Source organism: Pinus tabuliformis, chromosome 4_2, assembly GCF_031772625.1.
Source record: "Pinus tabuliformis cultivar Carrire ecotype Pingquan chromosome 4_2, CPIR1, whole genome shotgun sequence".
Lineage (NCBI taxonomy): Eukaryota > Viridiplantae > Streptophyta > Pinopsida > Pinales > Pinaceae > Pinus > Pinus tabuliformis.
In genome coordinates this window covers 471,336,164-471,352,540 of record NC_142304.1, presented here as the reverse complement: position 1 = coordinate 471,352,540, position 16,377 = coordinate 471,336,164, and positions in this window count along the sequence as shown.

The window sequence follows — 16,377 nt, the reverse complement described above, 5'->3', positions numbered from 1 at the left end:
TATCACTCGTTCCTCAAAAGACGAGTCTTCTTTAAGCTCTTTTCAACTGACTCGTAAAATATGAAAAGATTGCCGAGTTTTGGCCTTCCAGCTCGTTAAAGTGACAGGAAGTGCTATCCCTCCTCTAGATTTTAATCTTTTTGGACCTGAGGGATTATTACACAAAAAGATCGAGCACTTGTTTTGTTTGGCTCGTTAAAACTATCGAAAATTCATCCCTTCTGTATTGTTTTATACTTTTTCGGACTTAAGGGATTAGATGACGAAAAAGGAATTCCGGAGTTACCTTTACGTACCTTTTCAGACTCTCTAAAAATTAAAAGGACTGAGTTATCTTTATCGTTAGACTCGTTAAAAAGATTAATAGCGACAAACTTGTCTTTAGATGAGAACAAGTTTCACTATCGCTAGGCTCGTTAAAATATAGCGATGGGTTTGCTCGAAGGGCAAATTATAGAACAAGCATATGTTATCCTCCTCAAGCTTGAAAAAAATAAAGAGGTACTGGTCAGCAATGACTGGGGAAAAATTGGGAAGAAAGCTCAAAGAATCTTTATTGGTAGCAAGTCGCTCTTGAACATGACACTTCCACTCCATGCCCGAGTCGGGTTGGGTTGTTTCATTCACCGGTCACATCACCATGGTCATGCCATACCATCCACATTTGGGGTAAATGCTACCAATGCATCTCATAAGTGTTGCCGACATGTTCAAGAGAAGTCATCCAGAGAAGTCACCTGTGTCCCATCCACTACCATACATTATACTTCATTCTTTCATGATCTCCATCCTGAACCATATATCATCAGATCGTTTTCACCTCCATCAAAATCATTTGCTCCGTTCCGTGTCATTGATGTGGGATTCATTAAGGCCCTCCTTTGATGGATCACTTCTTGTCGACATCAGCTCATTATCCAAGAAGTTGATCTAGGAACACCCCATTCAGTACTTTGAAGCTTGCATGCCTCAATGGCAAGTTTCTCACTTCTGGCGACAGGTATACATCAATGGCCTTCGACCGAAATATTTTGCGTGGTGTTCGACGCCAATTCCATTATTCACACCACGTGAATTGTACTACAGTACCTTGAGGGTCATTATCATTATCGGTGATTCCTCTTGCGCTTGTTAACAGTTTACGTCATTGACTGGTAATCAAGTGATGTCTTTCCATGTTCGACTTCAAAACATTTCTCGCATGGATCGACTTGTACTTCGAGTGAAGATCAGACGAGATTGAAGACCCCGAATCTAGTTTCATCCATCTGGGCTGCGATATATATTCAGGAAAATAAAGACATTGAAATGTACAGCATTGCAGCACAGATAATCATCCTACCAAAAGGATGATGACTCTATCAGAATCATCAGTCTACCATCAGACGATTGTCTGTCCTATGTACATGAAAATGAATTTATAAAGATGAGCATGGGAATGCCCGCCTCAGCTAGATCATGAAAACAGTATGAAGATAACGTATTGTATAGTATCTTATTACAGGTCTCCTCCCAGCATTGAAAGAACTTCGGATCCTCCTAATAAAACATTTCACCCGATAAACGGCCCCATACTTTAGGGGGCAACTGTTATAGACATTTTTGTGCCTTACAGCTCTAAGCATGAAATGTCTATAAACCAAGGGCTCCTAAGTCCCTAAAAGTGTTGTTCTAACTCCTAAAGGAACAAGGTCAACAAATTACAGCTTCTCCTAGAAGTTCTCCACCAGAAACTGCTCAGAATCAGTCAAATCAGGATCATTTCAACTGCTCCACTAGCCAAGTGCATTTCATAGCACCCAAGTCCACTAGCTAGGTGCATTGCAACGCACCTAAATGCACTACTAGGGTGCGTTGAGCGGGAAATGACAAGTGGAAGAGTCATTCCACGAGGTGGAGAGACAATGGAAGCTTCTAGAATCTTCTCCAATGACACTTGCCTCACTGAATTCGACCAAGGATGAGTAAGAGGCTCTCAGTCTCCAAGTTGAAGCAAGAAGTTACAAAGAGAAGACACTAGTCAAATCATAAGCTGACTCATACTCCTTGCATACATCTATATATGGATCCCTCACCCAGAGATCCAGAGTCTGGAATTTTGTACATTGCAGAGAATTGTTGTTGGTTTTGAGATAGATATCAGAGTATTGGGTGATTTATGCTTTGTTGGAGGTGAAGAGGGGCTTCTTTTCTGGGAGGTTGATGCTGGATCAGGAATCATCAGTTGTAACTCCTCCTGGATCTTCTTGTTATATTAATAAAACTATTTGAGTTTCTCCTACATGCTTGTGTATCATTGATGTTTGTTACATTTGTATGTTTAGCTTAAATCTGATCCTAAGCTTTTTATGAATATAAACCCATGTCTTTGTATAGTTTCCTTCTTCTGTGATCTTGCAGGTACTTGGTGAAGCTGGGCAAGTAAGGGAGCAAGTATCTAGAAGCTGTCAAAGAGGAGAGAGATTGGATCAAAGGACTAGCGCAAGACACATGTTGGTTCATCCTATTTCTCTTTGTTTATAGTTCATAAAGAAGAATACAAAAGTAGTTTTCTCTGTTTGTTTCTAAGGTCACTGTCACACCTTAGTGGGATAGGGTCGTTCTGAATAGACACTTTTCCTGTTAACATACATGTACCACCATTTCCAAACCCACGCATTAAACTAGCTCAGCCCACTTACAATGTTGAGGTACAACACTTCCAAACATCTCCTCCTGAGAATAATGGTATTCACCATAGCTCAGGAAGAGTATTGCAAAAAATAGATAATATTGATATCATTGAAGGACCACATCCAGAAGAAGAAGATTCAAATGAGAAGATCACAAAACCATGGGTTGAAATTGATGAAGAACAGATATCCAAATTACAGATTGAGAAAGCTCCCTCATGGTTATGATAAAATTCTCCATGTATTCAAGAGAACAAACAGCAAAAAGAGGAAGATTTGAAAGTCATGGTAGAAGAAGACATGAAGAATGATCCAAATAAGCAAGAAAACCAAGGACATAAAAGTTATATTGAGTTTTGGTTCCAAAAAATAAACAAGATGGAGCATCACTCTCTTCTTCAACTATGCTTGATCTTTTCAAAGTCAAATCATTTCATCTCTAAAATCCCGGTGCATGTCAAAGCATACATTTCAAGCCTAAATATAATTTTGTCTTTCATCTTAATGCGCATATGGCTTGATTGGAAGTATTCTTATACTTGAAAGTGATTTTGTTTTTCAAGTAAGGTAGGGTAGAAAAAAATTTGAAAAATAAGAGAAAAAAATAAAAATCTCAGGTGAAAACATCCTTTGAAGTGCCTCAAATTGGCTCATTGATTGAAAACCTCCATAAGGCAGTCAATGGGTTGGAAATAAAAATGATAAAAAAGAAAAGATCCTAGGTGAAAACCTCTTTTGAGGTGCCTAGGCAGACCTACTAGTTGAAAACCTCATCGAGGCAGCGAGTAGGCCTAGAAAAAATAAAGGAAAAAATAAAAAAATCCTTGCTCCATGTATATCTTTGATGAATATAGGTGCTCTCCAACATCTACAAGGAACAAAAACAAGTTGCCATCAATGAAAGAAAAAATAGGTCAAACCTAGTCAAAAGAAGTCAAATTTTGACTTTCTCCTCCTTTGCTCAAATGCTCCAATAAGGCCAAGGCCATGCCAATCCATCACCCTCATCTATTTCCACCATCCACCCATCATTCTCAAGCTTTTCCCATTCAATTTTCTTGTTGTCCTAAAAAATTATAGGAAGGCTCTGTTTTACTACAGGAAACAAAAATACATAGAGCAAAAATTTATTTTTTTCATAACTTGAAAACCATGTATCCATTTAAAAATATGTTTCATGGGGAGATGCATAGGGTTGATGGTAACAAGCCCAAGTAATTTCAGAACGTTTCAGTGCACTGTTTCCAAAAAATCGGCCTCCATCACCTTCAACCATTTTTAGTTTTTCTCGAGATCCATGCGTCCATTGACCATATGTTTTTATGGGGAGGTGCATAATGATGATAGAAACATGCTCAGAAATTTTCAGGTCAATCCATTCTATCGTTTTGGAGATATGGACAAAACAAGTCTGCTACAAGAGGCTCTCATGAATTACTATAGGAGTTTCCTATAGTACTACAGGGAGTTCTGAAAATCTACAGGAAAGGTAGTCTGATGGAAAAATTATGATGCAGACCTATTTTGGGATAGGAAAAAGGGACATTGACTTCACCACATCTCAACCAACACCCTCATCACCATGTCACTCTATGGACACAACTTCCACTCATTCCAATACCTATTTACCCTCCAACATAGAAAGGACACAAAAATTGAAAAAAAAAGTGAAGATACAACAACCTATTTGGAAGTAACAATAGGCTCCAAGCCTAACCTTCAACACCATGATTGAAAGAGGAGAAGCATAACTACAGGAACTATGAAACTCCTCGAGAGCTCAGCAACAATAGAGGAAGCCATCATCTGCACATCAACAAGAAGATAACCCATCAACAAAATAAGATCAACAAAAAGGAAAAGGCAGTCAAGAAGATGTACCTGACTCATGAGCAGCACAACAACATTAACTCAGCAGCAGTATGCATGTCTCTCAAACAACCATCTGGTAGGTACATGTATGCAATATTCTTAACCTATTCTCTTGAGCATATTCTAGTTAGAAATTTGTTGTTAATGCATAAGAGATGAGGTTTTATAAGCTAAGGATGGGTCAACAGTCTCAGCCGCCTTTAACTAGTTAATTGTAGCTCACTCCTTCACTCATGCATTGTTGAAAAGTCAAATTATAAAGGGTGATGATTTTAAAGAATGAGGACAAGAGTTAAAAGAAGAAATTTTTGCAAAGGCTAAGTCACCACATCACTCCAAGCCCGCCATCCACTTCATATTCACTATCTATTCATCATTCATCCATCCCATTTCATAATTTCAAGAGAAAACCCTACACTTTATCTCATCCTAAAAATTTCTTGAAAAAAACAAACAGAGCATCTTCTCCATTTCACAAAACAACACTACACCCTCGGAGCCATAGCATCATCCTCGAAAACCTCTACATCATTTATCATCACTTCCATACAGTTAAAATACTCTGAAAGAGAAGGAATCACTGCTACAAGAAGACAAAATTTTTCTACAAGAAATAAGAAAGGAACAAATGGTGTTAAAACAAAAAAACAAAGTGCCTAAGAGAGACCTAATCAAAACATAGAACTCCAAGACCATTAGGCAATCACCTAGGCCATAAAAGAGAAGAAGAAGGCAACAAAAAGAAATAAGGCATTCACCATCAAAATAGAACTCAAACTGCAGTGATGAAAATAGGTTTTCCAAGAGGTCTCCAATCTCTTTCTAGATTTTGTCTATGACCTAAAAATGGGAGAAAGGCATGGGAGTCAAGTTGAGGACCTGCCCTATCCTCAGACTATCATTTATGCTCAAAATTGGTTTCTTGTATTTTAATAGGGTTTCTTGTAGGTTACCTATAATTTTGACATGAATTACTATAAGATGTCCAAGTTCTCATCTAAGGGCATTTGGAAGGTTTTAGAGGTGTCCAAATGGTGGAACAAGGTAGCAGGAGGTTGATAAGGATGTGGAAGACCTTGCTAAACTGAAAAATATTCAAAAACTCATCTTGAATAAGGGGAAGAAAGCAAGCTAATGGTCTCAATAAACAATGCTTTTTCTTTGCACAAATATGTTTTTGGGCTTGTCCTTGCAGAACTTACAATCGAGATTCTTAATGCATAAGAGAGAGGCCACCAGGGTCATGAACGAGGCACAATGAGGTCACTAAGTTGTTCAGAGGATGAGCAACACTTTCAGCAAGGGGGTATGATGGGCCTGTAAATTAGACATAAATTAAGGCCCATCTAACCATCCTTCAGCATATTAAACCTCTCTTTTTGCATTAGATAATGTATTTTTAACTTTAATATATTCATTAGGAAGGTTTATGAATAATTGCATATTTGTGCCTAATATTATTTATTTTTGTGGAATATTATGAAAATATTGGGTAGACTATGAAGATTTGGAGGAGATAATATAGGGACTTTCTTCCTACTACAGGAGGATATAGCTTGAGTGGGCCTAATGGTTAAGAACATGTGTTTCCTCATAAGAGGTCACAGGTTAAAAACCAGAGGGGGCTAGAGTATGTATGCCTTCGTAGACTTAGCAGTCAAATCACTACACGGAGGTGGGTCCCTTGTCCCACAAATAAGGGGGTCTCATACACCAAGGTGTCTGGCTTGGCTGTGACCTTAAAAATGGATATTATTATTAATAAATCAACAAGATATTATGGAATTATGGCACAGATTCTGGAACTCCAATGATTGAGAAAATCTAGGAATATGCTCCCTACCATTTAATGCAGATTCCTAGTATTAGGAACCAGATCCACTAATCAAGGGATTTCAGTAGGGAAAGCTTACTCCATTCATGGGTAATGATTCCTAATCATTTTGTATAAATAAAAAATCGAATTTGCCTCTAGGGATAGACTTTTATTAGTGTTCTTGTGGAGAGAATTGGTATTTCTGCAGTTCCTTTGTATTTTCTTGCAGGGATGTAATTATATTGATGAAAATAATGAAGATTGGTGTCATGTTCAACTTCTAAATCTTCTTATCCTCCATAGGTATATGATTTTTCTTGGGCTTGGCCATCCCAGGAGCCTTAGAGCCCTTTTGTATCATTTTCTTTTCTTCTTTTCACTTCTTATTCACATGCATCTCTTGTTTTTATTTCTTTCTATTTCTACATTTAGTATTAATGATTTCTTCTTGTAGGATTTGGTTAAATGGTTGATGTAAGTTATTTTGCAAGATCACATACATCATTTCATCCTTGTAAAATATTTGGAAGCTCATAGTAATCATTGAGCTACTTGGATTAGCTTTCCTATTCCCAAATCTAAATTTTTGGAACTCCTTTGTGGCAAAGAACAATAAATTCCTGCCATTTGTTAGAGCACTCTAATAAGCTTCAATCAAGTTGGTTCCACTTGCATTGGATCAAAAAAACATTATAGTTCATAATAAAAACTACCCCATTGCATTTTCACTTGATTAGGTTAGGCATTTTATAGATTTACTAGCTCACTAGTTCTTGAATTTCTAGATTTTTGACTAGTAATTTTCTACTATTTTTTAGCATGGGTTAACAAAGGTCTTTTTGAGTGATTCCACTTGGAATGGAGACCTGAGAAATCCTGTCCAATAATAAAATTTGACCCATCCAATTTTAATTTGATTTTCTTGGTCATTCGATGAATTATAATTTTGTATAGTAAATTTGTAACATCCTGTAGTAAAATAGGGGATCCTATAGGAGAACTAGGGGATCTTGTAGGAGAACTAGTACATCCTGTAGGAAATCCTGTAGCAGCCTGTTTTGAGCCCGAATTGAGAAAAATCATCATTGAAGCTGGGATTAGGCCCCTACTTGACCTCCAAGCCATCAAAATCATTGTACCCCTCTTCCTCCACACCTGTCTCCCCTTCCAAAGATCAAGGAAAGATTAACATTTGCATTTATAAAGAAAAAAGATTAAAAAAATGAGTTCTTTTATATTTACACATGCACACAACAGTTAGTACTCTCTAGATCAGATTTCATGCTTAGATTAGTTAAAACATCACATGTGACAAATAGGGTTAAAATAGGGTTCTTTTGCAAGAAAAGTGTGTTAATAAGTAGATAGAGGATTTCATGTTACTTTACAAGCATTTTTAAATTTAGTCTTTCATTCTTGCAAATAGGAAACATTTCTTTTCTCTCGTGATAGCGAAGGAAGGGCACATTGTATGCCGCACATATAGTGTCGATACTTCTTAAGTTTGTATGAACCCTGGGTTGATAATTAAAAGTCGGTAGCCTTGGTAGGTGCAGAATTCTTGCTGCAATACGGAAGCTCATCACATAACCTCAATTCTATCCCTCTGGGCTATAAAATTCGAGTTTCCTTCCAAAACATACTCGAACCGCAAACTGTAGAACACCATCTGTCGATCTTGAAGTATGTATTACAAATTCGAATTTCACCTGTAACCCAAAACTCATAACTTCGAAATCTCCTCTAGTATATTGTTCTTAGCTCTGATACCATGTCGAAAATCATGTAGATCCACAAACTCATGCAATGTACTAAAGCAAAATACAAGAATCTACTTCTACTTTCAACCAGTAGAACCTAATAGATCGATGAAAACAATACGAACATGAAAAAGATAAATCGATGGCACATAACTCAAGATGTAACTAGGGAAAGCCACTACTCAAAACCCCGCTATCTAAATTGCATATATCAGCAATATGAGTGAAGATACAAAGCTTGTTCTCACTAGAACAATTCTGCACAAGTATGCTCAACTCTCTCAGCTCAGAAGCTAGCTCAAACTAAATCCTTAGCCTATTTAGCAGCTCTCCAAGCCCCTAATCTCTTATGTAATTCCTAGGATGAATAGCCTGTATTTAAAGGGAATTCATGCTTCCAAAACTACGCAATCCAAACATAGGATCAATCTCTTATGCGTGCATGATATTTAAACTCAAGTAAATAATAGCACTGATAATACATTGTCCCTGCACTCTAGTTTCAACTAGGTCTTTCTCAGAATCGACATGCATGCGTTTCTCATGAGGGAATATTCAGTTAACTAGAGTAGCATTGGTGGATGCATTAGTGCACCAACTAACTGTTAGTCCTATATTAGTTCCAAAAATAATTTAGAACTAATTTAACTAAAATTAACTCAGTAAAATAAGTGATCTAATTTCCAACTCAATTTAAACTCATACTAGACCCCTAAAACTTAGGGAGAACATATGCATGACTATAGAAAGACTTCCAACTCAAAATTCCTAAGCTAAATAAGTTAATTAAACTTAATTAAATATTTACAAGTTTCTATGATAATAGAATTCAATTTTAATTCTTAGTTTAATTCAAGGACAAATTAAATTGGAATTTCTTGTTGCCATTTCTCAACAAACAGTAGACAACGAAATTGAAAATCTTCACATTTTCAGCAAAAAATAATAAAATATAGTTAGTAATAATCCACAAATCATAGTTAATATGTAGGTAAAATAAGCTGAGATAATTTTATTAATGTCCAATGAATGAATAAGAAATATGTCCATGGGAATAAAAGTACAGCTAGTGTAATACATTGCAAATGTAAAACAAGAGTGCATTAGTAGCTCCTATAGCCATGTTAACTATATAAGGAAAAAATATAATATCTAAAAGGAAAGTTACAAAAGGCTAAAGGAATAACTCAAAGAAAGAATGATGCAACAAAATAAAATGGATACGTTTTAGAAAAATCTCATCAAGAACATGTCAAATGGTGCTCGAATTAGCCAAAATGTTTAGCTCAATTGGTTGTTGCCAATATCTTTGGGCATTTGGTAACATCTATGACAATAGGTGTCCAGCTTAAATCTGCATATGTTAGCCACACTAATCAATTAACGACGTCATCCACAAACGTGTTCTAAAATATTCCCCTACAAAGTTAGAATCCAAACCATCCCAGTGAAAGTGGAATTCCTGGATCACATGGTTCAAAACCTTGTTTTTGGCTTCCTGCGTAGTTCCCTAGTCAATCTTTGCACATACGCAAAAAAGTCCATTAGAAACTATGCATAAGTGTGCTTTGTCTTACACTATGACCTGCGCACATGACTTAACGAATGTAAAAATAAAAAGTAAAGTCTAGAAGCATTGTTAGTCGTATCTATCCCAACTAACAAGCTTCAAATGGATGCCTATTCATCCTTGATCCCTCCCATCATGGAGCTACTCCCTCTCTTTATGGAACCCCTATCCCACCAATAGTGGATCTCATCCCTTGGAAAATGGATCCCAAACTTCCCCTCCTTGGCCTATAAAGCTAACCCAGGCCTGAGGATTGAGGAGGGCTACTGGAAGTAGGCTTATACTGTAGAAATAAGGGTGGAAGGTTATTCATTCAAGGAGAGGGTTGGAGATTGTGGGAAGGGACTTGCAATATCAAGGCTTCGAGGTTGTTAGACTATTATCCATTTTATTAATATAAAGGCAATTGTTCTTTGTCAATTATGTCTTTGTTGATACAATTTGTAAAATTCCTTGATCACCTACATAGATTATGATTGCATGTTGATCAGTTTTTGATATATGATTGAGTTAATTAGTTCATTTATCTCTTATGCTATATATTGGATGCTTTAATCTTGTGTATGTTTTGTCTATGCTTATCTCCTTCAAGACATCTTGGAGAAGTTGTGAGAAGCGACGGGAAGATCTCTAAAGCATCGAGGAGAAGCGGATTATCGAAAGCTCTAAAGGGGACTTCATTAATCATTTGAATTAAGCGATAAGTGATCTCTATCATAGTATTTGTTTCTGCCAATTGTAGTTGAGAGAAACGTAGCAATTCTTGGTTGTTTGTTACTAGATTTCTCTAAGGTCTAGGGAGACCGCTCTTGTCCATAAGAGGAATAAGTCCACATAACAAGAAGCACTTCTTGAGTTTCCCTAGAATTTTTTTCTTGAAGACAACCAAAAAAAGTATTGCTAGAATTAGAATTAATGTTGAAAGAGAGGGGACCAAAAAAATGTTTTCTCATCCGCTTGAAAATTTTCTTGAAATGTCTTCTTCAAGAAAAATCCTTATTGCTTCTTATAGAATAACCTGTACCTTATCATTTTGGTTTAAAATTTCATTTCCTAGTATAAACCTCTTAATTATAGTTGGATTTCCATGTTCAAGGGAAGAAATTGTACTTGAAAAGAGAATATGAAAACCACATTCTCACTACACATTTTGTCATGATATTTGTAATGATGGGTGCCATTGAGATTAAAGAGAGATGTGGGAGGAGAAAAGGAATCAATATAGTTGTGGGACAAACCCATTTAGAGTAGCAATCACAAAGAGTATAATTCATCAAACATGGATTTAAATAGTGAATTGAGTCACATGTGATCCATGAAATAACACTCATTGGTATTCCTAGTTCACATGCAAACACAAACTTATTCTTACTTTAATACCTTCATTATTATTTTAGATACCAATGAAAATTAATGAGATGCTAAATTTAGAATTCATACCAATCTTCATACATCACCAAAGAAGCTAATGGATTTGAGTTACAATTTCACTTCAACATTTTAATTTTAGCTTCAATTGCTTCATAAATTTCAAATGAATAAATATGAAACTTAGTTCAAATTTTGAAAAGAATGTTAAGAATTCCCAAATTTAAAATAAGTCAAGGTTAATAAATAATAATAATAATAATAATAATAATAAGGTAATAAAATAATGTGAAAAACATGAATAAAAAAACAAAACCAAAAATTAAAAGAACTAAAAAACTGTAAGAAATAGGGAAAAAACAAGAATTAAAAGATACTGAAAAACAATAAGAGAAAGAAAAGAAAAGAAAAGCAAAAAAAAACTTTTAAATATACTTGCTTTTTGTTTGGACAATAGACCAATTAATTTAAATTTAAATTTAAAACTATCTTCCAGGGCCATAGATTTAAAAGTATCCTCGAGGTCCATAGATTTAAAACTATCCTCCAAGTCTATATAGAGAGGAGATTGAGAAGAAGAAAGATAGTAGATTTGTGTGAAAGGGTTGTTTAAGAGATGGAGGCCAATGTATCCGAACACCGAACACTGTAAGGAAGGAACACTACATATATTTATAGAAAGAAAGAGAGCAGATTTGTTGTGTGAAAGGGTTGTTCAAGAGATGGGGACCAATTTATCCTTTAAAAAAGAAGGAACACTATAGATGTTTGTAGAATTTTTGTTCAAATCACATGAAACTTATTTATTCTTTGCTCAAATCATATGAAACTTATTCTAAATTTGAAAAGAATGTGAACAATTCTTTTTCAAATTAAAAAATGAAAAATTCACAAAGACTACATGTGAAGAATTCATAAATTCACTATAAATCAAAACTAGGAAATAATAATAAAAAAACTAGCAATAAAAAAAAATGAAAAACAGAAGAAAAAAATATATAAATAAATAAATCTTAAATTAAAATTCAGAAAAAATCTAAAAAGCATGCCAACTTTCTAAATATACTTACCTTTTTGGAAACTTTCCTTTAGATCAAAAGCAACACTAACAATATATATAAAATCTTTCATTAAAAAATTATTGAATCGAAATTTAAAAAATAATGTATTCATGGAAAGAAACACTAATAATATCTATGGAATCTTTCATTAAAAAAAATTACTGGAATTGGAATTGAAAAAAAAAAAATCCTCATCTATAACATGTATCCGTTGTATGTGCCTGTGCATGAATCTTTCTGTGCCTCTGAATCTGAGTCTCGTGAGTGTGAGTCTGCTTGCTGGCGCAAACAACTTCCCAATGGTCAAAGGAAGGACAGTCGAGCAATTGGACAGTCAGGGTCCATGAGTCTTTCTGTGCCTCTGAATCTCTCTGATGCATGAGTGTGTATGTGCCTGTGCATGAATCTTTCGGTGCCTCTGAATCTGAGTCTCGTGAGTGCGAGTCTGCTTGCTGGCGCAAACAACTTCCCAACGGTCAAAGGAAGGAGAGTCGAGCAATTGGACAGTCAGGGCCCTCTCTCATTTATGGATGCTCTGTTTATTTTAATTTCAGGTACATACCATCATTAATTCATTTGTGCTCTGTTTTTCATGTGGGGTAATATCTTTTTAATTCATTTCAGTTATTAAAAGAGGATCGATGGAAAAACAACCTCCAATTGAAGAGTTTGTAAAGCAGGATCAATGCGGATTCAATTACAATTACAGGTACATTTCCCCTTAACTTTGCTTTCGCAGCAAACCCCAATCCCAATCCTTTCATTTTAGATTTCTTTACGTTACTTTCTTCTCAGTCAAATCACAATAAGAACGACTGTTAATTCTTTATTTTTCTCTGTTAATTCCTTTCATCACTGGAACGTTGGAAACCAAAATGTCAAACCGGCCTTGTAATGAGTATTTTCATTTAATTGAATAAAACCGAAATGTCGAAGCAGCCTTGTAATAAGTATTTTCCTTTAATTGAGTGAGTGTATTTTCTATTGATTTCTTTAGTTGGGTTTTCTTTAACGAGACGTCTATTGATTTAGTGTTCAGTTTATCCATCTATCATCATTTAACTTTCATTTCTTATAGTCTTAATATAATTATTTTCTAGTTTTGTTTTAAATTAATTTTTCACTTATATAATTTGGTGCGAAGAGATACACTGGAATTACTATTTGAATTTCAATTTTTCAAATTCCAATGTATATCTTTGGTTTCTCAACTAGTATAGTTTCAATGTAATTGCACGCGATGTGCATGATATGTTGGTGGGGGCGGTCGGTTGCCACGCTCCCCACCAGGTTTCGATCCCAGTGTATTTGATGTAATCTGTTTGTCGTACAGACGTATGTTGTAATAATATATATGTAAGATGAGGTGTAATATATGTAACATGTGGCTTCTTCAGCGGGGATTCCCTTCCCTTCCTGAAAAAAAAAATAGTTTCAATGTAATTACTTTATACTTTGTAGTTTTGTTTTTTTTAAATTAGTTTCTCACTTATATAATTTGATTTGGTGTGAGTTGATACCTTGAAATCATTATTTGAATTATCTATAATAAATTTAGAAATTATCATCTGAATTTGAATTTTTATTTAAACTATATATAATAAATTTAAATTTAAATAAAAAATATGATTAGACAAATCAGTGCTATGGTCAGTGGATGTTTTCCCTATCCTAATTAAATCATTGCAATGTTACCGCAAATCAAACCCATCACACACAACCTTTCTTGTAATCAAAATGATGTTATTTGATTTGCAGCAAATAGTGCCATGCTTAATAAAGATATAGGAAACATTGATTTGTCAAATGATACTTTAGTTTATAATTTACATTCAAATTTATTATACAAAATCCAAATTTAAACAATAATTTCTAAATTTATAATAAATGTTTTAAATAAAGATTAAGTTCAAATGATAATTTCTTAGCTCACCTAAGCTCCTTCAGTAATCGTCAGTTATTAAAATTTAAACTAGGCTAAGTTAAGATATAATAAGCTAGCTTAGAGTAGGCTTCAATAGGGTAGGTTAATCTAGGCTAGGATAAGGTATGGTAGGTTATGTTAGATTAGAATATGGTAGTCTAGGGTTAGGTTAGGAATAGTAAGCTAGGGTAGGCTAGGGTAACATAGGCAAGGCCACACTAGAATAGGCTAGGTTAGGCTAGGAAAGAGTAGGCTAGGGTAGGCAAGGCTATAGTAGGCTAGGCTAGGCAAGGTTAGGTTGGGCTAGAGTAAGTTAGGCTAGCTTAGGATCGTGTAGGCTAGGGTAGGCTAGAGTAGGGCGGGATTGAGTGCACTAGACTAGGCTAGGCTAGAGTAGGGTAGAGTAGGCTAGGCTAGAGTAGGTTAAGCTAGGCTAGAGTAGGCTAGGCTAGGCTAGAGTAGGGTAGATTTGGCTAGGCTAGGCTAGAGTAGGCCAGTAGGCTAGGTTGGGCTAGAGTAAGCTAGTAGGCTAGGCTAGGCTAAAGTAGGTTAGACTAGGCTAGGCAAGAGTAGGTTAGGCTATAGTAGGCTAGACTAGAGTAGGATAGGGTAGGGTAGGGTAGGACCTAGAGTAGGCTAGGCAAGAATAGACTAGGCTAGAGTAGGCTAGGGTAGAGTAAGTTAGGCTAGGCTAGGCTGGCCTAAGCTAGTGTAGGTTAGGCTAGGCTAGAGTGGGTTAGGCTAGGCTAGGAAAGCCTAGGTTAGGCTATAGTAGGTTAGACTAGAGTAGGTTAGGCTAAGGTAGGCTAGCTTAGAGTAAGCTAAAGTAGGGTAGGGTAGGGTAGACTAGAGTAGGTTGGGCAATAATAGACTAGGGTAGAGTAGACTAGGTAAGCTAAAGTAGGCTAGACTATAGTAAGGTATGTTAGAAAATTATATATTACGGAGCAATGGAACACATAAAATATTGCAGAAATATAAACACAGAAAACGCACAAAACAAGAGAGACATAGATATACGTGGTTCACCCAGTTTGGGCTACGTCCACCCCAAACAACCAGTCCTTCCTTTCTATTATCCAACAAAATGAAGAGATACAACCTACAGCAAAACCGCTGTAATATCCTCTGTTTTCTCTCACAGTCTCACCTCTATGTTTCTCGCTCACCGAATACACATCTATATCACAGCCTCAAATACAATGCCCTCATATAAAGAGAGGGGTTGCCTTCTAGGGCAAAAAACCCTAAACTAAACATAAGTTCTACCGTTAGATCATCCGCCTAATGAACGGCCCAGATTGACTAGAAATTACTATACTTTTACAAGGCAATTTTACAGCTATTTAGCTTCGGGGGCGCTGCCCCCGAAACCCCCCGCCAGGGGGGGCACCCCCCACGGCAGCGATTATTTTACGGGCGGCGTTGCCGCCCCATTTTGAACTGGGGTCCAATATGCTGGTACTATAGAAGATAATCAGGCTCCACACCCAACAATCTCCCACTTGGAGACTGATTGTAGCAACTCCACCGCTGCTCCATTTGCTGGACAATGACTCCTCTTTGGACCTGGTTGTTTCTCATCTTCATCGTCATCCGTGAAGACCAACTGAAACTGAGCATATTCTCAGTTTCTCCCTGGTTACAAATTTTGTTAGCATATCTGCAGGGTTCTGGCTAGTGTGTATCTTTTCCAGCTTCAACTCTCCATCTTCCAACACTGATCGTATGAAATGGTACTTGAGCTATATGTGTTTTGTCCTGGAATGAAATGCTGAGTTCTTTGCAAGATGAATGGCACTTTGACTATCACTGTATAACGTGCCCATATCATGCTCCTTACCCAATTCACCCATAAACCTTTGTAACCAAATCATTTCTTTACTAGCCTCTGTAGCAGCAACATACTCTGCTTCTGTTGTTGAAAGTGCAACAACACTTTCGATTTTTGAAACCCAGCTGACAGCTGTTCCTCCGACAGTAAATACATATCCTGTAGTGCTCCTCCTATTATCTCTGTCACCTGCCATATCTGCATCAACATATCCTTGTAGGGATATGTTTGAACCACCAAAGCATAATGCCTGATTTGTGGTACCTCTCAAATATCTGAGAATCCATTTCACTGCCATCCAATGTTCCTTTCCTGGATTGTTCATGTACCTGCTTAAAACTCCCACTGCATGTGCAATATCAGGCCTTGTGCAGCCCATTACATACATTAAACTTCCAACTGCTGATGCATATGGAACTTTAGACATATAATCCATGTCTTCTTGGGTCTTTGGGCACATTTCTTTGCTAAGTTTGAAATGGCTAGCAAAAGGTGTACTA